The sequence below is a fragment of the Oryctolagus cuniculus genome, chromosome 6, assembly GCF_051225735.1.
Source record: "Oryctolagus cuniculus isolate XC-2025 breed Fujian yellow rabbit chromosome 6, ASM5122573v1, whole genome shotgun sequence".
Taxonomy (NCBI): domain Eukaryota; kingdom Metazoa; phylum Chordata; class Mammalia; order Lagomorpha; family Leporidae; genus Oryctolagus; species Oryctolagus cuniculus.
Genome location: NC_142872.1, coordinates 165269790 through 165295598, shown reverse-complemented (window position 1 = coordinate 165295598; position 25809 = coordinate 165269790). Strand labels below are relative to the sequence as shown.

Here is a 25809-nt window from a genome sequence, read left to right as displayed (position 1 = left end):
GAAGCTTTGCTCCTTTTAGGGCTCACACAGTGCAGACCCTCCAGCTGCTGCAAGCCGCACAGCCCAGTCTGCTCTTGCATAAGAGAATGCCCCCCACCCCCCCACCCACGAAGTACCGCCTCCCTCAACACCACCCCCCACTTGTCTGTCCCCAGAAGCACAGGCAACACCATGTAGGTGCACTCTATTAACTCCACATATGGTGGAGCCCCATGAGGTCCCCAAAGCCACGCAGTGCTGTCCTTTACACCTGGGACCATGGACAGACCTGGGTCTCTAATGCCCAGGTCTTGAGGTGAGGCTGTTGGCCAGCAGTCGGCCCCACCCACTGCCCCCCTTAAGGGCTCCCAGGAACTCAGTACCCTCTTCCCACCCCCACAATGCACACGGGACTGTCAGGTTATTGGTGCTCTAGGTAGCCCTACACTAGCACACACGACAGTGAATGGAAGAGGCAATGCTTCTAGGACTTGTCTGTGGCCTGGGCCAACCAAAATCCAAGAGGCAGACCCTTTCGATGCCTCCTGAATGTCTTTAGCTGTGTACCTTGACTCTTAACCAACGTGTGCCCTTTGGAATTGCTCTCACCCAGAGTTCCTGTGATCAGATACATGGGGTGGACCACAAGAAATAGCATGATTGCCCCCGTGCTAGCTTTTGGGACTGAGGATCTAAGCCAGTTTCGTGGTTTCCATCTTTCTTCCTGTTCAACTATCGGTGGTTTGAATCAAACTCTCCTCCGCACGAGTGGGGGTCAAGATGGAGCCGGCTAGCGCCTGGTCAGAGCAGCTGATGAGCTTACTGCCAGACGTGCAGCTCCGTGCAAGTGGTGCCGAGGACAGCCCTGGGGAGGCCCTGTTGACATTCCGCAGAGCTAAGGTGAGGAGCACGGGGAGATGCTTCTCCTATCTCACCCTCTGACCTGTGCTCAGGAGCCTGCATGGACAGAACTGTGCTCCACGTGTGCACACAGTCCATGCTCACCAGGTGCACACCAGGAGGGTCGCCTGGAGTCCTGCTTTACTCCAAGGCAAGGCCCTGTCTTCACACCAAGACACCCAGTGCTGCGATGTTGGGCAGCCCCATCTTGGTGCCAAGTCCTCAGAGACCAGACCAGCCTGGCTGTAAGGGGAAGGGGTAATGTATCCAGTTTGGTTTTCTGACAGTAAGCCACCCAGTCTTGGTTTTGAGGTTTCTATGGTCCTATTTAGCAAATCCACCCACTGCCTAGTCCATTGGGTTCAGCTCAGCCTCCCCTGCCTCCTTTTCCAATGCCACCAGTCAAAATCCTACTCCTGCATGACATTCCTTAGTTTCCTAGAATTTTCTCAGCGACTTTTGGTCTCATACCCTTCATAACACTCCTGCTTCTAAAACTCCAAGCAGAACCAGCTCAGTAACTCCAAGACCCTCAGACTGTTTGCCACTAAGGTCAGGGTAGGGTATTGGATCTCACCAAGGACACCCAAGGGCACTTCTGGCCACACAGGGCCCTCTAAGGTAGCATCGCAAGACTCCGGAAAACAAAGGCCCATCAGAATATGGAGTGTAGGGCAGAGGCCAGCTGTGACAGCAAGTCCTCCCAGGGAGTATTTCCCAGATCAGACAGCCCTGAGCCAAGACCCTGCAGCCTCCTTATTCCACTTTAGCATAAGTTTCTGCATCCATCATTCCTGACCAGCAGTTAACTTCCAAGCTAGTGTCTCTGGCTCCCAAACCAATCTTCCTCTAACAGATGGGTTAGGGTGGGAAATTGAGGCACAAAAGCCCAAGTATGAGATTAATGGAGAAACAGCCCTGGCATGTAGTGTGGACCAAACCATGTCTGGTCTCGACATAAGGACCTTCTTATCTAGAGACGCCCATTTCGGGATTCTCAGCCTTGGTGTCTGCTGTACACCAACTGGGGAAAGCAAGTCTCAGAAGCTTAAGAACCATCAGGTAAGCAGGAAGGTTACAGGTATTTCTCCCGAGTAGGAAATGTGCAGAGATGGGATCTAGACAGAACACCAAGCTCAGGAAAGTCAGAAGGCAGAGTAGGTGAAACACAAGACTTAAGTGTTATGGTCGCTCCTCAAACAGCTACAGCGCTGAAGCTGGGCCAGGCCAAAGCCGGGAGCTCTCTTCTCACGTGGGTGGCAGGGCCCAAGCACTGGAGCCATCTGCTGCTTCCCAGGCACATTAACAGGGAGCCAGATTGGAAGCAGAGCAGCCATGGCTTGACCTGACACTGTACAGGAGCTCCGTGTCCTAAGTGGTGGCTTAACTACGCCGACTTCTGCTTTGCTGTTTACTGAACCTCTTGCCCTACTGCTGTAGCACCACACGCAGTGAGCAGCCCAAACCACACCGAGGCTCAAACCTCCCCCGGGGAGCCGATCTGTGAAGGCAGGCAAGCCTGGGAAGATGGATTCCTTGCAATTCCAGCGTCTTTGCTGCAGATGGGAGTTGACTTCCCTTAGCACAGCAGCCAATGTTCAGATGAAGTTGGGATTCCAGGGTATGACCCAGGCTTGAGCTGATGCCACCAGGCCTAGAGCCATTCTGGCCTCATGTTGGCAGGCCAAGTGCCCGGGAGACTTCCTGGCCAAGTCCATCCCCATGGGTCTGGCCCATTTCCTGGTGCAGGTACCAAAGCCCAAGCTGCTTTCAGCTCTGTGTGTTTAAGTTTTGATGTTCTTCCCCCTTTTAGAGACCATGGCTCCAAGAACCCAGAGAGCCACAAGCAAGTTTCCTGGCCCATGAGGCACCCGAGACGGGAGCGTGGGGCCTGAGGCGTGGAAGGTCGTGCTGTCATCCTGCTCTACCTCGCACAGAGCGGCCCCCAGGGAGCTCCGTGTTCTTACTGTGAACACTTTGCATCCTGGTCCCACCCGGCTGAGGAACATGGGAGTGAGACTGAACCACTTCTGCTTCTAGCAGAACCAAGCCTTGTCCAAACCTTGCCATTCCTAGTGGAGGACAGTTAATCCTCAATGCTGCCTTAGGACTCCCCCACAGAGGGCCTGGGGGCCCCAGAACTGGCGGGAGGGGGGTCTCCGAGCATCGAGACTCAGCACTGATTGCTTAGCCCAGCACTTGCAGAAGGCACCGTCTCACCCCTCCGTCAGTACTTGCATCTTGAAGGGAAAGGGGGCTCTCCCCCAGCCCCACCCCTTCATGTGCTAGAGTCAGTTTAGCCAGGTGTCCGTATTCCAAGCACCACCCAGCACTGCCTTGAAATACATGGCCATCACTTGAGTGTCAAAGGAAGCCAGGGTCATGGAAGGGCCAGTGCATGTCCGAAGGCCAAACAAAGCTTCTGGGTGGAGAAGAGAAGGCAGGGGCAGAGTCTCACCTCCAACCGCAAAGTCCGTGGTTTAAGAACAATACTAGGGACCAAACCCCGACTCACACGGCTGCATGGCGAGATCCAGCACTCAGGAGGGTCTCCTGCCATTGCTGTGACAAGTGGCTTCTTCAGGAATGTCCGGGCTCCATCACCTTCAGAGACAACTCGTGTCACAGCATCCTGGCCAGCTCTGCTCACCTTGGTATTCCCAGCAGGTCCTTGTTCCGAGTGCAAGCACCCTGACCCCCATCTACCAAAGGAAGTCCACGAGGTGGTCCTTGGGGTTAGGGACTCCAAACACATTAGAGCAGTGGCTCACGGGTGGTCCTGGACCCTGGGAAGGCTTCCCTTTGGGCTGTGAGCTGGACAGACGTTATTTCTATGGTAGGCCTGGGCCAGGGGCACTCTGCACGGAGCTTTGAGACCCATTAGGGCCTTATGCTCATGGGAGATTCTGGGAGAAGGAGTCGGGTTTCCCGAGTACCAGCTGCCTGAGACCATCTTAGGTTTTGGGAACCCTCAGAATGGTAGTCACATGGTCTGAGAAAAAATACCCTGCTGCAACCGTGTTAGGGATTAAGCTGATCTTACAGATACTTAGCACAACAGTGGAGTGCACCTCGGTGGAACTCGTTTGTCCCCACAGTGAAGGTCTCACCAAGAAGCCTCCTGGCTCCCAAGGTCACACTGACCGTCTGGTGTCCCTCCCAACTCTCCCTTTCACTCACCTATGATTTCATCCACATTGTCTTGTACCCTGTTCCAAGTGTTCATAGCAGTAGCAGGTTCCTCAGAGACCAAGTTCAGGAATAAGCCACGGACTCTCGCTTAGGAAGTCAGGGCAGACCAGGTGGTGCACACCTTCATCTGTTAGGTCTCAGGCAGGTCCACGGCCATCACCAGCAAGTGTGTAGTCACCACCGTGGAAACAGACATGACCAGGGGCAGGAGCTGTGAAGTGGACTTCAGGGTGGTCAGAGTTCCTGTTGAGTACTAAAGTCTCACCTTATGATGTGGTAGAGGGATTTTTTTGGGGGGATGGTGGAAGAGGAAGTAACATTCTTTCCACTCAAGTCAGATCAGTTCAGGAAGATGATCAAGGATACCAGTGGCTCCTTGCACCTGGATTACAGATGGAACAAGCAGAAACAGACAGCTGGTCAACCTCAAACTTCCCAGTGCCACCGAGTCTGCCCTGAGCACCTGACCCCAGCGCAGAGACTGCAACGGAGGGAGGCACTCAGTGCCCCAGTGGGAGAGGTGGCCTGATCTGCATAGGGCAGAAATAGGGCTCCGGATCCAGGAGAGCAAGATCTGCTATGACCCAAGTCTAAGTGATCGAGAGCCCTGGGAAGGGAGGAAGAGGAACCACGTGGTTCCTGGGGTCCAAGGAGAGCCCCGCCTTTCCTCCTGCAGCCCTGGGTCTGAAGGGCTCGGGATCCATGTCACCCATGAGTTTAGGGCTCTAGAGTGGAGGTGGAGGGAAGGAGTCAACTTCTGACCATTTGCCACCTCCCTGCCCTCACTCCAGTCATTGCCATGAGGACCACTCTCCAAACAAACAAGGTAGCAGTGGGCGAGAAGGCTAGGCAAAGACAGCTCTCAGAACGCTGGTGGGAACACCTTCCATACTTTAGATGCACAGGCAGGATATTCCAAGGAATCTGGAGCTCTAGTGTAAGCTACAGCTACTGGGCCCTCAGAATTCACTGGGACCCAAAGGCTGCCAGACCAAGACAACTTTTGCCACCTCAGCATCACAGGTGAAAAGCCCTTGACCAGGCCTGTTCCTGTGACAAGGTGACCCTGGGCCAGCTTTAGGTGCTGGGCTTTGCTACCCGAGGACAGACTTGAGGGTGCGATACCTGGGACTCCACATCCCCCTCAGTGGCTCATGCATTGTACGCAGGGCAAGCGAAGATGCCGCTCCACCCCTTGGAATGCTGATCCCGGTTTCCGGGCCCTGGAGCATGGCTCTCAGGTCTTCTGCTGAGATGGAAGACAGAAGGCCCCACAGCTGGAGCGGCAGCATTGCCCACATGAAGTTCCACATGAAGACATCTCTCCTTAGTGGCTCCTCAGTATCCACCTCTACATAGCCGCTTAAACCCATGCAGCGTCAGCAATGCCCACAACAGATGACACCAGGGAACAAGACAAAGGAGCCTTCACTCTTCCTCGCCAGGTAGGGAATAGGGTTGGGGGAGTTGACAAATTCCACTTGGAACCACCAGCATTTGAAGTCCCCAGGAGAGACCTAACTAGTAGGCATTTGAGGCTGTGGAGTAGACGCTTGGAAGAGAGGCAGGGGGCAGGAGGGGAGGTGGGGGCCCAAACCATCGCTTGGAGCAAGGTGGGGGGTGTCACAGGTCCTGCCAGAACACGATCCCAGCTGGAGCTGCGGGGACTGGCTAGGAGAGAACCTGCATGGGGGGTGGGGCATCACAGAACAGAAGTGGTCCATGGCAGAAAAACCCCTGAAGAATCAGGACGCCTTCTACAACCAAGGAGCTGCCCTGGAGGGGATGAGTGCCAGGAAGGACAGAGATGCAGAAGTGGAGAGTGGTCAGGGCAGCTTCCCAGAGCTCTGTGTGCACCCAGGCCAGAAGCTCCACGCACATTGCATCCTGTATGGCAGAAGTCACACTGGTGACACTGGGCAGATCATCCATGCACACCGGTATGCAGGGAGGCCAACGTCGGAATCAGCCACTGGGGTCCAGGTCTCCCAAGGCTGAGCGGGAGCACCCAGAGAAGCAGTGACAAGCCAAGACCAGAGCTTCGAGAGCTATGCCTGGGTCCTTGGGACTTCAGGCTGCACAAGGCCCTCACCGCCTAGTGTCCAGGCAGAGAAACTGGCTCCTTTGTGGGGCACATTCAGGACTCCCAGACCCCGAAGGCTTGAGGATCCTGGATATGTTCAGCAGAGACTCAGAAGCAAGCATGCCCCCCCCCCCCCGAGAGGGTGGCGTGGCTCCTGCGCACAGAGCATCCTGAGTGAGCACACAGAGCTGAGGGCTTGAGGCAGAAGCCCTGCTCCACCACGATTTTATCCCAGGTCCTCACTGTAGGAGGCCAAGTTACAGCAAAGACCACGTCAAGGTTGACTTTCGTCTCAGGTCAGGCCCCCATCCCGCCGGTCTAGGAGATTGTGAAAGGTGCATTTTCTTGGCGACACAGGCACCACGTTATTTTGAGACGAAGCTACAGAGGCCATCAACAGGCATATTTGATACCCCTTCTGGCCCCCTCATTCCTCGCCATGAGCTTTAACACAACTGACGGATATGTGGTTTCTTCCTATTTCCTAACACCTCACATCAATATTAATCCCTGTTGTCCTTAGAAGTCAACTCGAAGCTTTTCATGGCCTTTGATAGAGGTCAATTTATGCTTTCACCAGCCATGCTGGGATGAAGAGTTCAGTCGAGTGGGAGGCCCACTTTTCCTTCTGGATTCTTCCATGATCTCATTCTTCCATTTTTAGAGCTCGTCATAACTGCCAGGTTCAGACACCTAGACAGTACCTGTGACCACACTAGCATAGTCACTTCCTGGGAGGTCCCTCTTGCCTTGGGATCCTTCTGACTCAGAAGTAACAGCATCCTAGTTCTAGGACCTTACTCCTTCACCTTGACCTTTTGGTAATGGACAGTTCAGTTTGTTAGTCTGAAGAACTGGATCCTCTTCAATGTCCGTTAACAGCTTTCACTGAGCCTGGAGTGCTTGACATGTGAGGCTTGGGGCGGGGGGACTCAACAGGACCTACTTACCCTCTAGCAGTCTTATCCACCGCCCAACCCAAATGCACATTCTGACGTCGTAGGACACCAGGCTCGTGCCAGCCTCGTGCTCACAGCTGCCCTAGGCTCACACTGGAGAGCTGCTGGGCATGCCGACACCCAGGGAGGTCACCTCTCCAAGGGCACCTTGTGAGCTCAGGACACAGTCTCCATGACCTGTCGCTGGAAAGGGCTTAGGAGCCAAGGCACCTCCCCTGCCTTGGTGACAGGCAGCTGTAGGTGCCAACTGGACTGGACGGAGCGATGCAGAGACCCAGATACAGGCTACCCTGGGGGTCTGTGAGGCTGTTTCCAGGAGACCAGCATGGAGCGTGCAGACTCAGGGAGGCCTGGCCAGGGTGCAGTGGGCACCATCAGCCGGCTGGGCATCTGGAGAGGATGAACACAGGAGATCTGGCCTTTCCCTGGGCAGCTGGGACACATCTCGCCCCTGCCTTGTCCGTGGCTGGCCCTCAGCCTCCAGCACTCGCCCTCACCACTCTCGCTGGCAATGAAGGCTTTCAAGCCCTGAACTAAGGGCTCCTCCTTGGTGGCTTCTTTTGCTACTGAAGGCTCCTGGACATGGACCGGGCCATGCTCCTGTCATACAGGTTCAGCAGCCTCTGACAGCCTGTGTGGGGACTTCTCAGCTACTACTACGTGAGAGAATTGCCCTAGTAAACCCCTTTATGTGCCTAAGCACACGTCCTGGTTCTGCTGATTTCCATCTCTGTAGACTTGAAATGCACTATTTGGGAGGCTCCCCGCTTCCCCCCAAAGATCAGGAGACCCGGTCGAAGAGCTGTGGGAGCCATGGGGTTCTTGTCTTCAAGGAATTCAGGCATGGGACAGAGTGAAGGGATAAGGTTTTATTGGGGACAGGGCATTCATCAGAACAGAAGGGACAGATAGGATGCCCCCAGTCACTCGGACTGGGGAGAGCGAGGTTACATGGTTGAGTGGAGAATACACCTGGGCAGGCCAGGTGGGTGGCTCAGAGCTGCACATGCAGTCTTTGGACTCCCTAGGTTAAGGGAGTCTACACTCCCTCTCCTCCAGGGGCAGTGATGGGGAGCCCTGGCAGAGAGGTTCATTCCTAAGATTTGCCAGTGCCAGGGCAGAGTAGGGGGAGCTTCCCTTAGGGTGTCTGAGAAGGACTTATTGCCCATGTTATCAGGTAACCCTTTTGGTCCTGAGGAGAGCATTCTCCTGGAGCTTTAAGGTGAGGGCTGGGTCCACCTGGGAGGTCATCAAGGTCTGGGCAGGACTGAAGTGGGAGGTGCTGGGCTTCTGGGGCTTCCCAGTAGGTGCTGGTCCTCAGTCCCTTTCTCATACCCAGGCTAGCTTATAACTTCAACTTCTACCACCTGCCAGGTGAGTCAGAACAAGCTCCCTTGGCGGGTGACCTGTGAGAGGTAGGGTAGAGACTGCCCATCAAACCCACTTCTAGGGGCTGCAAGCAGGGACACCCCTAACTTGATATACATCTGAATGGGTCTGGACTTCTAGTTGTAAGAATCTCGTCTCTGGTTTTGCACGAAGTCACTGCAGCCAGTGGTTCTTCATCTCACAGCAGCTTGGCCAGGTTTATTGCAGAGGCAGGAGGGCTGGAGACCTGGCGTCCAAGGCGCCTCTGGGGCTTCTGCTCTTGAGCAGCCTTGAATAATCGCTGCATCTGCACACAAAGGGAGCCCCCCTCTGGGCTGCACCTGGGAGGTTCCATCCCCACAGCAATGCTCCCAGTTAGATGCCGTATCACCTGTGACCACTAGGACACATGTTTCTCCGCTGAAGGCATTGTTCAGAAGCCCAGCTGGTACGAGCATCTCACATGGCCCGTTCCTCCAACTTGTACCCGACAGTGAGGAGTGGGTTCTACAGCTGAAGATAGGTAGGTCATTCAGGTCTAGTGACCCTGGCCCCAGAAATCATTGTAGCATCTGTCCTCAGCTTAGCGAGGCCGTGAGCCCACGATTTGGGTGTCTTCATGGTTTTGATTCATTTGTGGCAGCAGTGGGCTGCCTGGGATCCATGCTGAGCACCAAGACGTGATCAACCCCACATTGTTTTCTCAGGTCAGCACCCACACTGGAACTATGCATAGCTGTGCATCCAAAGGGAACACCAACCCCAAGCTGGAATTTGTGTGGGAGATTCCGGCCCCAGCAAGGACATCTCAGATGTGAGATGGGGAGCCCAACTCACTAGCAGCATGCATGACCAACCCCAGTCAGCCTCAAGGCGGAAGGCAGGACCTACAAGACAGCATCTGGGGGTGTGTGCGTGTATGTGTCACAGCCATCCCATCCTGCAGGAATCATCAAGTGGTGTAGGGCTGGCGAGGAGACCCTGGGCATCTCCAAGTCTAGCACCTTCTATTTGGCTTCACCAGTGACAGAGCAAGGCTTTTCTCCCTAGCACCCTGGCTCCCCACTGGGCCCCCATCTCTCAGAACAAAGCCACTAGAGGCTGGTAGCCCCCCGACATTCTGCAGGCCAGCTCATTCTCCTGCTTCTTACCCAAGGTCAGGTTCAGCCAGGGAATAAGTGACCCAGCCCTCAGCAGCTTTGAGGACTTACATTCAATGAGCTTTTCAAACAAATGCAGTCTGTTTGATGCTGTGCTACACTCAATCCAAGGCTCCTAGAGCCAAGGAATAACTAAAGGGGCCACAAGGGCCTCAGGGCAGCCTTTCAAGCCCTTTCCATACCAGCCCAATCACGAGCCTGTAACAGAGACAGCCAGCCGGGCCGGAACAGACTCCAGATACTCCGGTCTGTGGCCAGAGCCAGCTCTTGGGGCCGGCTGCAGGCACCAAGGTGATCCCTGCTGGCTCCTGCTTGCTTTCTGCTTGGGGGAACCAGAACCTGTAAAGCACCACTGGGCACCGTTCCCCCCCTTGCAGTCCTGCACTGAGCTTCGGTCCTTCCAGGCTCATCCCTCCCCGGGGATGAGGCAAGTGTGCTTCCTGATCCGACTCGAGACCTGGTGTTCAGGCGAGGTTTCCCTCTTGAGAAAGGTGTGTCTTGCCTCCATGCCAAGGAATCCAACAGGGGAGGGGGACATGGAGGGCCGATCATGGAAGCGATAACCAGTTTCATCTCCCTGGGGCCGTTGCAAGTTTGTCCTCTGCCACCTGGGCCCCCAGCTCCCTACAGGACAGCATCCAAATGGCTCCAACATGGATGCCGGGCAGGCGCTGGCAAGCTCCCTCCCAGCTGTGCACCATTGGGGAGCAGCCCTGGTATGGAGTAAGTAGGCAGGGAGTTGGGTGTGGGCAAGCTGGCATTCTCACCCGTCCTGTAAGGTGAGGTTTAACAGACAGCCTCCCAGAGTGCACCTGGGTCTCAGACCCAGAGATGACAGTGACCATGTGGACTTTAAGTGCCACATGGAGTTGGGGGGAAATCCCAGGAGGCGTTATAGAAGACCTCCACCTTCTCACAAGGGGCTGCGAATGGGCTGGGGGAGGGGGAGTCCGTCATGGACCACGCTTGGAGTGCTTGAGACTTCTCCCCTGCTCCCGTGATGTGGCCACACCCCGGCGTGGCCACGTGGGGAAGCCCATGCTCACCTGGGACTGGGTTCACTCTCACTTCAACAAGTCATTCTCGCTTGTGCACTACCCTAGGCCTCCACTTAGGAGCCATGTCTCTGGGGGGTAGGACCTGGAGTAAGGTTAAGGCACATGGGCTCAGATGGCCACCTAAGGCTTACAACCAGCCTATGTCACTACTCTGAGGTGGAAACCAGCCGGTGCTGAAGAACCTCATACGGTTGTCCAGGAAACACCTGGCAAAAACCCCCGTGATGGGCTGCAGCAGCCAGGTCAGGAAGCTGGGCTTGTGCCTGACGCAGGACCACCTGGGGCAACCTCCTTGAAGCTGGGCTGCAGCACCCGCGCCACACGGCAGCTTCAGGGGGCGTCCTACCGAGACAGCTAGAGCCGGGCAGCACTCCACAGCGCCAGTGTGCTCGGCAGCCGGCTTCCGGGCCTCCACACTGCCAAGGTCCCCACAAGGAATGCTGACACCACCTGTGTTTAAAGTGAGCCGTGGCTACTGCGAGCATTTGGGGGCCAGCCTCAGGCCCAGTCCCGCACCCACCGAAGTTGCTAAGCAGGCACACACAATGAGCTTGGTTCTCAGGTGGGGCAATTTTGCACCCCAGCAGGTAAGTAAACCCAGGCTTAGAGCTACGAGACTCACCTGGCTCCTTCAACCTGCGAACAGACCTGGGTGTAGCCCCTGCTCTACCAGCAGCCAGCTGTGTCGCTTCAAGACACTCCCAACATTGCAGGCTCCGCCCCCTTCCAAGATCTCTGCCGACCTTGCAGACAGGAGAGGAAGGAGTTGTGCCGATGGACATGGCCATCCTGGGACGCGGCCTTTGCCGTTCCATTGGTTTCCTTTCCCTTTGTGTGCACGTAATTCCTATGTGCCACATTAGAAAAAAACTTGTTTAAGATTGGTGCTGGTATGAGTAGCCACTTCTCTTGAGTGTGAAGGTTTGTATTTAAGTTGATGCCAAAAAGCATTAGGACCTATATGCTTGATTATATGCCCTGTATCTTGTTAGCTTCATAGCTGAAACCACTTAGTCTTTAGGTGCAAGCCTGTCATAGTACTGAGAAAGACGTTGAATGAGGCTATGTCTCAAGATAGCAATATGCAAGAGGATCAACCTCAGGGGCCAGCGCTGTGGTGCAGTAGGCTAAGCCTCTGCCTGCAGTGCCAGCGCCCCACGTGCACCAGTTCTAGACCCAGCTGCTCCACTTCTGACCCAGGTCCCTTCTGTGGCCTGGGAAAGCCAGAGATGGCCCAAGTGCTTAGGCCCCTGCACCCACGTGGAGACCAGGAGGAAGCTCCAGGCTTCAGAGCAGTGCCGCTCTGGCCATTGTGGCCATCTGCGGCGTGAACCAGCAGGTGGAAGACCTTTCTCTCCCTCAGAACTTCAGTCACTTTTCCCCGGCGGCACGAGGAGCACAGCCGTGGCGGTGAGCATGGGATCCTCCGCCAGCTGGGACTCTGGCACTCTAGAATGGGCCGAGTCTCAAGGATCCTCATTCAAGGGGGCTTTTTTTTTACCCCCACCCCCGGGGAGGGTTCCACTTTGAGGACATCACAGCTGCCCCAGAGGGTTTCCACTGCTTTGGGAACATTCGGCCACAGGATGTAGGGACTTCTCAGGTCTTATGCACAGGAGCACTCAAACTCTGCTGCTCCCGTTTGCTGGTCTGACACCAGGCTGCACCCCCGGGGCGAGGACAGCGACACCCGAGCTTCGCGAGTGAGACCTGCTCAGGACAGCTTCCTAGAAGCCAGCTGTAGCCAGTTACGGCCACACTCCTCGGCTTTTTGCTTCTGAAGCCTTGGCTTAACAATCGCAGGCCCCAGAACAAGAGCCCTTGTTCTGGCCACACGGCACCTGGAGCCGTTACCGGCACCCCGACTCCCCGCCATGCCTGAGACGAGGCCCTGGCGCGCCTCTTTTCCGTCAGGCACCCACCCCAACTCAGTCCCAAGCTAACAGCGCCTGCTGACGCAACCGACTCAGAGGACGACTGTGGGCGCCTGTGGCCAGGGTCCGCTTGCATCTGTGTAAGACTCCAGAGAAGCTGCCTAGGCCCCCACCACCCGAGAAGGCATTAAAGGAAACATCTAGGGTGCCTGGTACCCCACGCCCCCACTCCCTGCAGCCGCTAGTCTCCTTCTAGCCCTGCACCTTGGGGGAGGGGGCAGCAGGCAACGGGGTTTCCGTAGCTCTCCCTTCCGCCTGCCCGAGGCCCCGGCTCCCCCACGCCCCCGGCTCCTGCCTCACACCTTGTAGCAGCCCTGCCTGCTGCTTTCCCCTTCGGCGGCTTTTCCTGGGGGTGAGGCCTCTTGCCAGCCCGCCCCCCCCTCCGGGCACCCCCACACGCTCAGAGGCAAGGCCATTAGACGCCCAGTCAGCTATGCCCTACCCTGGTCTCAGCTCCCTCCACCCGGCTTTCCAAGGAAAGGCCTCCAAGCAGGGGGAGTCTGGCAGACTCAGCCTGACTCCTTCAGGGAGACCACCCCAGGGAGGATTTTGGAGGTTGTGGGCTCTCTGAGCTGAGCAAGAGAAAGACTGAGGCATCTTCAGAAAGAAAGGAACCCCCCACCCACCCGGTTCCCCAGCAGCACAGAGTCCATTCCCCGCAGGAAGGAGCCAGCGCCCCTCTCCCCAGCAGCTCTAGGGAGAACAGCCAGGCCGCAGCCTCTCTCTTTATACCCTCCCGGCCCAATCAGCTGGAACTACAGCCACCTGGCCCCGCAGCCCCCGTCTCGCCCAGCCCCTCTGCGTCCTGTTGGGTTGCCGGGCAGATGAGGGGCAGCTGAGGGTGAGCCTGGCTGATGGCTAGGAGGCTTTGCACCCGTGTTGAGCAGGATGCCGCCCAGGGGAGATCCTGGCTGGCCTTGTGGGGCAGCCCCAGGCTGGCGAGGAGCCCCAGGATTCAGGGGCCACAGCAGGTTGATCCCTGCTGGTCCCCAACTTCCCTGGTTTTAGCACTGCCTGTGCTGGCTGGTCCCCCAGCACAGGGCAGGGGCTGCCGCCGCGGGGTGAGGGGCCACTGCCACTCTCAGGGCAGGGGGTGCCTGGGCTGGGACAGGCAGCGGCAAGCAAACGCTTCGGAGCTTCCCTAAGCTGCGCCCAGGCCCGCCTGTTCACTGGGGATTCGGGTGGTGTTCCTTAGGGGCAGGGAGGCTGCATGTCGGGTGAGCTTGGCTGAGTGTGCCCCTGGAGCACTTGTTAGGCGTCAGCTCACCGATCACATCGGTGGAGATGGTTTTCTGCAAGTTGTATCATCCTCTCTTTAAGTCACGTGTGGGGGTTTTAGTGTTAGGACTTTGCCAGCATAAAAGACACCTGGTTCCACAGGACAGTGTACATGGAAGGATCTGGAATCTTCACGATGCCACACCAGGCAGTTTGTTTGTTTCCCTTTATTTGTCCTCAGGACCGGGGAACCCAGCACTCTGTTTCTGTTTCAACGTTGATGTCACAGCAAGCATCTTGGATCTGTTTGCAAAGGGTCACTTTAGCAGATACACCTGGCCATGATTTTAGCTAATGGCTTCAAAACTTAACATATAATGCCAATTCTTTTTCTGCGTGTGTATTTTAAATCAAAATGTTTCGACATAAACAGCGTCAATACCCTTGAGGCCTTCAGCCAACCCTGGAAGGAAGATTTCCCCTTAGAAGAAAGCAGAGAGTTGGCCGGCGCCGTGGCTCACTAGGCTAATCCTCCCCCTAGCGGCGCCAGCATACCGGGTTCTAGTCCCGGTCGGGGCGCCGAATTCTGTCCCGGTTGCCCCTCTTCCAGGCCAGCTCTCTGCTGTGGCCAGGGAGTGCAGTGATGGCCCAAGTGCTTGGGCCCTGCACCCCATGGGAGACCAGGAGAAGTACCTGGCTCCTGCTCCGCGCTCCTGCTCCTGGCTCCGCGCCAGCCGCAGCAGCCATTGGAGGGTGAACCAACGGCAAAAGGAAGACCTTTCTCTCTTTCCCTCTCTCTCACTGTCCACTCTGCCTGCAAAAAAAAAAAAAAGAAAGCAGAGAGCACTCTAAACCCCTCCAGCTGTATCTAAGAGACAGGTGAGTTTGCCTCTTTGCAGGTGGGTGGTGGGGACGCCATGGGGCTGGCTTGGAGGAACACTGACAGTCTGCACCCTAGGGTGGACGAGATCTGAGCAACGAGGCCCCGTCCGCTGCCACCTGCCTGCTTGCCCAGGGTGGTCAGAGCACCCCTGCCCCCATGAAGGACTCCTGCCCAAGGACGTCATCACACGTGCCCCAGAGGGCAGTCGCCAGCCTGCTTTTGGAACATTTGACAGCAGCATGTAGGGACGTCTGTGGTCTTACACAAATAGGGTATCTACTGGCGCTCCTTTGCCGGCCGACACTCATCACACAGTGGTCAGAACGGGCCCCAGTGGCTTGTGGTCCTCACTCTGCAATGCATACAGCATCAAGTGTGTTCCATGTCCGTCCATTCTGCGCCAGTGAAGCCGGGCTGGGGTGGCGGGGGCTGGGAAGGGACAGGCTGTGAGTGTTGGTTGTGCTGCTCCCTCTGGTAGTGGACTGTGGAAGACAGAACACACCTTGCACCTGCCTCTGCTGCCTGAGCCTTGATTCTAAAGACAGAAACCCAACAATACAGCCCCTCCCCCACTGCAGCGGCTGCTGCCGGCCGGAAGTGCCCGCAGTCATTTGGCAACAGTGTTTCTCAAAAGCCCCAGTGTCCGCTCCCGCACGGGGGCGGCTGAGGTTTGCTGGTTTGCACATGAGGCAGCTTCTGCAATCATCCTTCATGGCTCGTGCACAGGGTGGCTTCACGCCAGCGTTCCCAGGATGCATGCATGGCAGCCCCTGCAGGCTCAGAGCCCGACAACGCCTTGTCTTGAAACATTTATGGCACATGTTTGGGGGGGCACCTAGTATGTACGTACAGGGAGATGGTATCACTGCTACCAGGTAGTGGCAAATATAAGGAACGCAGGTCTCTCTGTTCCTGGCACTTCATTTTAGCAGAAGGAAGCAGACAGAAAGCAATGACGTGTTTTGTCAGTTGGAGACGGGGCTGCAGAGGCACAGCAGAATCCACAGACAGGGCACGTGGCTGTGCATGGCTGTGCGTGGAGTCCAATCAGAAACAGGGCAAAAGGGTGGCGGTCAGCCGCAGCTGAAGGAGACACAAGAACGGCCCATGTCTCTACCCAGGGGAGAACCATCTGGCCACAGGGAGCGTTTGTGCCAAGGTCCTGGGGTTGATGGTGCTGGGAACAGCTGTACAGCCAGCATTTCTGCATGTGGTGAGTGAGGGCTGGGGGCGGGGCGGGGGCAGGAGAGGACAAGGCTAGGTGGGCTGTGTGGACCTTGGCACATCGTCCTCACGACTTTGAAAGCCCTAGAAGGTTCTGAGCTCACGATCGGCCGTGCTTTATAAGGCTGCACCGTGACAGTGCTTTTCGACATGCGTGTGCTCTCTGCAAGGGTTAAACGTGGGGCTCATTGCAGGCCCCACCCCAGGCCTCCCAGTGAGTCGGAAGCAGCTGCGAGCCAGGGCTCCAGGAGCCCCCAGCCACCACCCCAGGAGGAGGGGAATTACAGGATGCTTGGTTCAATTTGAAATTAACATAAATAATGGGTATTTTTAGACTAAATGTGTCCCACACAATATCGAGTACTGGTGCTAGAAACTGCTCATGTTTATCTGACACCCAGATGACCACCTTGTGCTGTCTGTTGGTCACCCTGGCAGCTGTGCCTCCAGGTATCCTGAGGCTCTGAGGTTTGAGAACCAGGTTCTCCCATCTGGGGATGTCTGGCCAGAGGCCCTGCACCTGCTGGGGACCCACATGCCTCTCCTGGTGTCTGGGTGCCAGTGGCCCTCATGGCTGCTCCTCTGCTCTGGACTGCAGCCGCAGCCACCCACTTGTGGGTGTCTGAGGGGTGGACCTCTTGTTCTGGGGGAATGGCAACTCTGCCCTGGGGTTCCCCCTCTCCCCGGCAGATCCGACTGATTGACTGCCTGTCAAGCCAAGTCCGACCAGCCTCACCGGGGTCCATGCACGAGAGGCTCTGCTTGGTTCATGAAGCGGTGAGCACCTGCCAGAGCCCTCTGGGCCCCCACCTTCGAATTCAGATGATCCTGTTCTCCTTCCTGACTCCTCCCTTGACTTTCTCCCCAGCTGCCGCCTCACAGAGAGGGGCCAGGTCCCCAGAGGAGCACGAGGAGAGCCCCGCCTGACTTCTGACAGCGCATCCTGACCCGGAAGCTGGACAGAGAGAGATCACGGGTGAGGAAGAGGGAAGCCCACCGTGTCTCGTGACAACAGGTGCACAGATCCTGAATCCACTGGTGTGGCTGCTTACGCTCAGCGACACAGCTAGTGCCTTGGTGTCTTCCACGGCTCTTCCCTTGTCATCATGGGCCAGCCTCACAGCCGCTCCCTCTTCCCTCTTCCAGCCCCACCCCGCTCCCCTGGGGCCTTGCAGGCAGGCATCAGTGGTTGTGATGATCCCTCACCTGTCTGCTCAGTGAGGCTGACAGTGACCCCGTTAGTGGAACACTACTTGGATGCAACTGTGCCCAAGTTTTCCAGATGTAGTTAAGGTCCACAGTTAGGGCACAGCCGCCTCCAGCACCGACATGCCGCATGGTGTCGGGTCCTGGCTGCTCCACTGCCGATCCAGTTCCCTGCTAATGCACCTGGGAAAGCAGCAGAAGATGGCCCACGTGCTTGGGCCCATGCACCCACGTAGGAGAGACCCGGATGAAGCTCTTGGCTCCTGGCTCCATCTGGCCCAGCCCTGGTCATTGTAGCCATCTGGGGAGTGAACAAGCAGATGGAAGATTCATTCATTCATTCATTCTCTCTCTCTCTCTCCCTCTCTCTCCCTCCTCTCTGTAACTCTTCCTTTCAAATGAATAAAATAAATCTTAGAGAGAATTGGAGGCACAAAACATGGGCATTTTTCACTGGACTAGGTGTCCCAGGAAGGTGACAAGCTGGTCCCCTTTCTCAGCTGTCCCTCGCTCCCTGTCTTGTCGAATACCTGGTTTTCCAGGAATACTTCCTCATCTGGGATTTGGCTCACACAGTCAGTCCTGGCAGTGCGCGCCTTCCTCCCAGCCCACCGGCTGTCACCCTGGACGGTGGCTCAGCCTCCTGGCCCTGGGTTCTTTCCTGTAAGATGCTCGGGTATGACCCCTGCAGCTTCATCCCAGCTGGGGAGTTCTCCGAGCAGAAGTTTGAGTATGAAATTTCAGCATCACCTTTCTTTGAAAAATAGGAAGCAGAGTAATGAGAACACTGCCGTGGCTCATTATTTGAAACATGAGGGCTTGGGGAAGATTGATGCGTTTGCCTAGCAGACAAATAAGCTTGGCTAAGGGGTCCGTGAAGCACATCCTTGATGAAGCTGGGAGTTTTCAGACGAAAGGAGTTGCAGTCCCGTGGGGCTGCCGCGCAACGTGAGGCGTCTGAGTTATTTATAACCCACGCAGGTCTAAGAAAAGCAGGGAGGCCTGTGCCGTGCCCTCGGTGCTGCGGATCCCACCTCCCACCCCCGGCCCCTTGCTGCGATGGTCATCTTGGCCTTCTCCTCTGCCATCTGGGTCAGCCTGCTTCCCCAGCGTCCCATTCTCCATCCCCACAGTTACAGCCTTTGCCCTGTTGGCTTCCATTCCTGTTGTCCAAGCCAAGAGAACGCTTTTGCCAAAGCCCCAGAAGTCATGGCATAGGGAGTAAGATACATGCTGAGGTTGCAAAGATATATAAATGGATTTAGATCCAGCCACTATTTATCACATGCCTGCTGGTGCCGGCGCCTTGCTGGAGCTTTCGCAAGCCATCGTTTCACAATGACCCTGTGGCCCAGGACAGAGCCTTGTGTCCCCCTGAACCCCGCAAACACATGCCCAGGCTCAGATCCTCAGAACCTATGGAGGTTCTGTCTGGAAAAGCGGTCTTTGTGCATGGAAATCAGTGAAGGAGCTTGAAGTGACATCATCCTAGATTGTTCAGGTGAGAGCTCAACGCAGTGACAGGCTCCGAGCGAGATAGAGGACCAGGCGGTGGGGGGTGCAGTGTCACCAGCAGGGTTGGGATTGGAGTGACCCAGCTCCAAACCCGGGAACGCGCAGAGCCACAGAAGCTGGGGCAGGGGAGGGATGAGTCCTCCCTGGGGCCTCGCCTATGCCTTCATTTCTGATCCGGTCTCCTGCAAACGCAAGAGAATGGATTCCCATTGCCCTGAGCTGCCCGGTGGGGGATGACCTGTTACGGCAGCCCTGGGACGCAGATCTATGCTGGGATCCCCATGGAGGGGGAACCGAGAGGAACCTTGGACCCCACTGGGCTCAGAGCCCTGCAGCATTTTTGCAATAGCTTCTCCTTCCCAGCCCCACTCCTTCCTTCCTAGCGGGCAACCTGGTTTCTGTGTTTTCGGAGGTTCTCGCCTTCTTCCAAGCACCAGGGGACCTTGGAGAAAACCTGCTCCCGCTCCAGCCTCAGGTCAGGGCCTGCGTTCGAGTCTCGCCGATGATCATCTGGACTCGGGCTGTGCCGCGGGTCAGCAGGTGAAGCCTGAGGAGCGTTCTGGGGCCCTGAGAGGGAGCTGGGAGGTGACCGTGGCTCGTCTGCAGGTGCGGCGTCCTCGGCCATCTCCCTGCTGGCCTGCTGGGGCAGTCGCCACTGGGCTCAGCAAAATGGAAGGACACAGACAGGAGAAGCAGCAATGTCCAGCCTTGGGCCCTGCAGGTGTCTTTCAGGAGCTGGAGCCCCGGCCCACCTGCTGGGGTTGCCGATGTTCTGCAGGTTTCGTGCCGTTTCACGTTGGGGTTGATTCCTTCACCAGCGACCTGGAGGGATGTCAGAGCGCCTGCAGGCTCAGAAACCTAAAGGCATCGATGAGCAACACTCGGCCTCCGGCCACGCAGCAGGGTGGCAGGGAAGCCTCCCTAGACCCGCAGAGATGGGAACGCTCTCCAGTTGTACTTCGTGAGAATTTTAAAGACAGGGACATTTTATTTCACTTTGAGGACTGGACCAGTCTCTGTGTCCTAGTGGTTTTCGTCGAGTTAGTGTAGGTGCCAGGAACCGTACAGAAAGCGTTGGATCTCTGTGGAAGTCAAGCAAGGCATTGAGAGTGCCACGTGCCGCAGGATTTGGGTTTGGAACTTAATTATCTTTTTTTTTAACTTTTTTATTTTTTGGACAGGCAGAGTGGACAGTGAGAGACAGAGAGAAAGGTCTTCCTTTACCTTTGGTTCACCCTCCAATGGCCACCGCGGACGGCACGCTGCAGCCGGCACACCGCGCTGATCCGATGGCAGGAGCCAGGTGCTTCTCCTGGTCTCCCATGGGGTGCAGGGCCCAAGCACTTGGGCCATCCTCCACTGCCTTCTCGGGCCACAGCAGAGAGCTGGACAGGAAGAGGAACGACCGGGACTAGAACCTGGTGTGCCGGCGCCGCAGGCGGACGATTAGCCTAGTGAGCTGTAGAGCCGGCCCGGAACTTGATTATCTTTCACTAGGTCACTTGGCTCCAGGTCTTTCCCAAGGCTGCCTGATGGCTGATGGAAGGAAACCATACCTGTGCACTTCGCTTTGGGGTCACACATTTGCAAAGCAGCACCTGTCTGTACTACCAACGTTGGTGTAAGGGAAACCATTTCCAAAAAAAAAAAAAAAAAAAGAGATTTTGATCAAATTCTATTTTCTGCTGAAATAAAATCAATGAAGGCCAGGCCACAGCCTGCAACACCAGCACCCCAGTCCCAGCTGCTCCACTTCTAGTCAAGCTCCCTGCTAATGCACCTAGGAAAGCCACAGAAGTCGGGCCCAGGCCCCTGCACCGAACCAGGAGACCTGGGTGGAGTTTTGGCTTCTCACTTGGGGCTTGTCCAGCCCTGGATGTTACGGCCAACTGGGAAGTGAACCAGCAGATGGAAGAGTCTCTCCCTTTCCCTCTCCCTCTCCCTCTCCCTCCCCCTCCCCCTCTCCCTCTCTCTCTCTCTCCCTGTCTCTCCCTGTCTCTCCCTCTCTTTCCCTGTCTCTCCCTCTCTCTCTCTCTCTTTCTCTCTCCTTCTCTCTCTCTCCCTCTCTCTCTCTCCTTCTCTCTCTCATTCTCTGTAACTCTGCCTTTTAAATAAATAAAAATCTTTTAAAAATGTCAGTGAAGACTAACATCTAGTTCAGATTATTATCGTAAAAGAGAACAGGGCTAACGACTTCTGGAAAAAGTCCATTTAACAAGGGGCACCATGGCACCAGCTGGCTAAGTAGAAAGCTACACACTGGGTTTGTGGTCCCCGCCCCAAGCCCAGAGAAGCTGAGACCCAGTGAAGCAGTAGTGGACACGCGGTCCCCTCTACGTCCTGGGAGACACCGCTGAGCAGAGACTGCTGTTTCCGTCGTGTGCCATGGAAAGCTATTGCTGAGAGACAGTGACACCTTCCCAGAGTCCAGCCAGACCCTTCCAGAACCAGGCTTGTAATCTGCTTGTTTGACTTGGAAAAATTTTCTGAATTAGCTGCTGACTCATGCTTACTTCATATTCAACCACAACAGACTGAACATTTGTCCTCTCCTGTGTGAGGCTCTGTTGGATGGGACGGGGGCATGACAGTGAATAAAACATGATGCTCTCCTCCTGGAAATTATAGTCCCCACTGACTATTACACACACACACACACACACATACACACACACACTTACGGCATTAGTCTCACCATTTTAATGAACTTAATAACATTTTGAATGGCTGGGTAGCAAACACATGTTACAATAGTTTTTTAATTAATTTATTTAAAAGGCAGAATTACAGAGAGGGGGAGGCGGAGGGGGGAGGGGGAGGGAGAGGAAGAGAGAGAGGGAGGTCTTCCATCTGCAGGTTCACTCCCCAACTAGTTGCAGTGGTTGGAGCTGTGCTGATCTGAAGCCAGGAGCCAGGAGCTTCTTCTGGGTCTCCCACGTGGGTGCAGGGGCCCAAGGACTGGGGCCATCTTCCACTGCTTTCCCAGGCCACAGCAGAGAGCTGGATGGGAAGTGGAGCAGCTGGGACTTGAACCAGAACCCATTTAGGATGCCGGTACTGCAGGTGGCAGCTTTACCCACTACACCACAGTGCCGGCTCCAATAAATAAATCTTAAAAAGTTTCTTGCATCAATGTCCATCACTTTAAGCCAGACTATCCTCTTCCAAGGTGAATTGCAATGTCTTGCTATAGCTCTTCACTTCTAGAACACTCTTGGTTGTTGCCTCCAATGTCGACATTCATTTATCCCTCTTCTGGCACTGTTATCGAAGTTCCCGAGGCAGCCTTGTGCTTCTGGCTGGGTGTCTCCTTCCCTGTCACCGGGCGCGGCCTCCTGGTGATCCCATCAGTGCTGGTCTCAGCCTGGACTCTTCTGCTGGGTCTAGCCCACAGTGTATACCCAGAGGAGATGAAACCCAGGTGTCAGAGGGGTCTGCAGCCCTGTGCTCATTCCGCTGTACTCACAATGCTCAAAATACGGAATCAGCCCAAGCGTCTATCAGAAGAAGAAGAAGAGAAGGTGGCACAGACACCATGGAATACTACTCGGTCCTTAAAAAGGGCAAAATTCTGGGGGGCGTTAGGGTACTTAATGTGACATGAAATAAGCCAGGTACAGCAGGAAAAATACCGAAAAGTAGGTCCCGTGAAAGTAGAGCTTGGAGTCGTGGTTACCAGAGGCTGGGGGGTTGGGGTGGGAGGGGGGAGAATGGGGGAGGAGGGCAGTCAACACCCAGGAAGATTCGGCTCTGGGGTTCCACTGCTTGGTGGGGTGACTGCCTTCAACCATAGTGCATGTTTCAAAACAGCTAGGAGAGAGGACTTGGTTTTTTGTTTGTTTGTTTGTTTGACAGGCAGAGTGGACAGTGAGAGAGAGAGAGAGAGACAGAAAGGTCTTCCTTTACCATTGGTTCACCCCCCAGTGGCCGCTGTGGCCGGCGCACTGCGCTGATCCGAATCCAGGAGCCAGGTGTTTCTCCTGGTCTCCCATGGGGTGCAGGGCCCAAGGACCTGGGCCATCCTCCACTGCACTCCTGGGCCACAGCAGAGAGCTGGACTGGGAGAGGAGCGACCAGGACAGAATCCGATGCCCCGACTGGGACTAGAACCCAGTGTGCTGGCGCTGCAGTTGGAGGATTAGCCTATTGAGCCGCAGCACCAGCCTAGAGGACTTGTTTTAAGATCTATTGGCTTATTGGAAAGACTGAGGTGGGCAGGGGTGGGGGATCTTCCATCTGCTGGTTCATTCTCCAAATAACTGCAAAGACCGTGGCTGGGCCAGGCTGAAGCCGGGAGCCTGGATCTCCATCTGGGTCTCCCACCTAGGTCGTGGGGACCCAAGCACTTGGTCCTCTTCTCTCAGGCACATTTGCAGGGAGCTGGACTGGAAGTGGAGCAGCCAGGACTGGAACTGGTGCTCTGATATGGGATGCTGGCGTTGCCCATGGAGGTTAGCCTGCTGTGCCACAACACCAGGCCTGCAGAGAGGGGTTTTGAATGGTTAAGTGTTCAGAGGAAAAGAGAGGTTGATTATCCTGACCATTACACAATGTGTACATGTGTCTGAAGCATCACATTGTACTCCACAAATTCGGATAATTGTGTGACAATTTGAAGAATTAAAGAGTTCATCCAAATGTGATTAAAAGCTGTTTGCAACTCACACACCACTGAGAACGTGCACTGGCATTCTAGAGTATTCACAGTTCCATCATTATTGCTGCAGTTTAAACTTGGAACACTTTCATCACCTGTGAACAGACGCATTTCCACTGGCAGCCAGCGCTCCTTCCTCCGCTCTGCCACGCCGGGCGGCCACCACTCCCCACTCCACCTCTGCACCTGCCACGCCGGGCGGCCACCACTCCCCCCTCCACCTCTGCACCTGCCAGGCCAGGCGGCCACCACTCCCCCCTCCACCTCTGCACCTGCCACAACGGGCGGCCACCACTCCCCCCTCCACCTCTGCACCTGCCAGGCCCAGGTGGCCACCACTCCCCCCTCCACCTCTTCCTCTGCCTCGCCCGGTGGCCATTGCTGCACCCTCTACCTCTGCACCTACCAGGCCAGGCAGCCACCACTCCCCCCTCCACCTCTGCACCTACCAGGCCAAGGTGGCCAACACTCCCCCCTCCACCTCTTCCTCTGCCAGGCCCAGGAAGCCACCACTCCCCACTCCACCTCTGCACCTGCCAGGCCCAGGCAGCCACCACTCCCCCCTCCACCTCTGCACCTGCCAGGCCAGGCGGCCACCACTCCCCCCTCCACCTCTGCACCTGCCAGGCCCAGGCGGCCACCACGCCCCCCTCCACCTCTGCACCTGCCAGGGCAGGCAGCCACCACTCCCCCCTCCACCTCTGCACCTGCCAGGCCCAGGTGGCCACCACTCCCCCCTCCACCTCTTCCTCTGCCTCGCCCGGTGGCCATTGCTGCCCCCTCCACCTCTGCACCTACCAGGCCAGGCGGCCACCACTCCCCCCTCCACCTCTGCACCTACCAGGCCCAGGCAGCCACCACTCCCCCCTCCACCTCTTCCTCTGCCAGGCCCAGGCAGCCACCACTCCCCCCTCCACCTCTGCCTCTGCCACGCCTGGTGGTCACCACTCCCCCCTCCACCTCTGCACCTGCCAGGCCCAGGCAGCCACCACTCCCCCCTCCACCTCTTCCTCTGCCAGGCCAGGCAGCCACCACTCCCCACTCCACCTCTGCACCTACAAGGCCCAGGTGGCCACCACTCCGCACTCCACCTCTGTACCTGCCACAATGGGTGGCCACCACGCCCCCCTCCACCTCTGCACCTGCCAGGCCAGGCAGCCACCACTCCCCCCTCCACCTCTGCACCTGCCAGGCCAGGCGGCCACCACTCCCCCCTCCACCTCTGCACCTGCCAGGCCCAGGCGGCCACCACTCCCCCCTCCTCCTCTGCACCTGCCAGGCCCAGGCGGCCACCACTCCCCCCTCCACCTCTGCACCTGCCAGGCCAGGCGGCCACCACTCCCCCCTCCACCTCTGCACCTGCCAGGCCCAGGCGGCCACCACGCCCCCCTCCACCTCTGCACCTGCCAGGGCAGGCAGCCACCACTCCCCCCTCCACCTCTGCACCTGCCAGGCCCAGGTGGCCACCACTCCCCCCTCCACCTCTGCACCTGCCAGGCCCAGGCGGCCACCACGCCCCCCTCCACCTCTGCACCTGCCAGGCCCAGGCAGCCACCACTCCCCCCTCCACCTCTGTACCTGCCAGGCCCAGGTGGCCACCACGCCCCCCTCCACCTCTGCACCTGCCAGGCCCAGGCAGCCACCACTCCCCCCTCCACCTCTGCACCTGCCAGGCCAGGCGGCCACCACTCCCCCCTCCACCTCTGCACCTGCCAGGCCCAGGCGGCCACCACGCCCCCCTCCACCTCTGCACCTGCCAGGCCAGGCGGCCACCACTCCCCCCTCCACCTCTGCACCTACCAGGCCCAGACAGACACCACTCCCCCCTCCACCTCTGCACCTACCAGGCCAGGCGGCCACCACTCTCCCCTCCACCTCTGCACCTGCCAGGCCAGGCGGCCACCACTCCCCTCTCCACCTCTGCACCTACCAGGCCCAGGTGGCCACCACGCCCCACTCCACCTCTTCCTCTGCCTCGCCCAGTGGCCATTGCTGCCCCCTCCACCTCTGCTCTGCAGATTCGCCTCTTCTGGACATCTCACAAGGTGGGGGGTCACACAGGATGCGGCCTGTATGTCTGACTGCTTCTCCGTAACAGCTGGTTTGCAGCGTGGGTTATATTCTATTTGTACTGTTCTGTTGTTTGACTGCAGCTCACTGGGGTTCGCCATTCATTGCTTGATGAACACGTGGGTGATTGTGACTGCGCTGCTGCGAGCGTTCCTGTGCAAATGCTCACGTGGACATACGTGGACTGGGGTTTCCACTTCTCTGGGGTGCACACCTGGGTGGACTTGCTGGGTCATATGGGATTGCTATGTTTAACTTTTATTTTTTAAAGACTTATTGACTAGAAAATCAGAGCTACAGAGAGAAAGAAGGAGAGAGAGAGAGAGAGAGAGAGAGAGAGAGAGAGATCTTCTGTTGGTTCACTCCCCAGGTGGCCACAATGTCTAGGGCTGAGCCAGGCCGA

At 56.8% G+C, this 25809-nt stretch overlaps 2 long non-coding RNA genes across 3 annotated transcripts; one reads left to right on the top strand and one right to left on the bottom strand.

Moving 5' to 3' along the window:
- Positions 1–339: 339 nt before the first annotated feature.
- Positions 340–13335, bottom strand: LOC149126354 (uncharacterized). Its single transcript, XR_016236033.1, has 3 exons — positions 13260–13335; positions 11322–11546; positions 340–4453 (listed from the first exon to the last, which is right to left on the bottom strand). It is a non-coding gene; the product is annotated as an uncharacterized LOC149126354 (long non-coding RNA).
- Positions 11598–17602, top strand: LOC149126353 (uncharacterized). 2 transcript variants are annotated; one of them, XR_016236032.1, is made up of 3 exons: positions 11598–12109; positions 16649–16735; positions 16827–17583. It is a non-coding gene; the product is annotated as an uncharacterized LOC149126353 (long non-coding RNA). The 2 variants fall into 2 exon arrangements; XR_016236031.1 differs by lacking the exon at positions 11598–12109 and adding an exon at positions 15655–15947 and having other exon boundaries at positions 16827–17602.
- The last annotated feature ends 8207 nt before the right edge of the window (positions 17603–25809 follow it).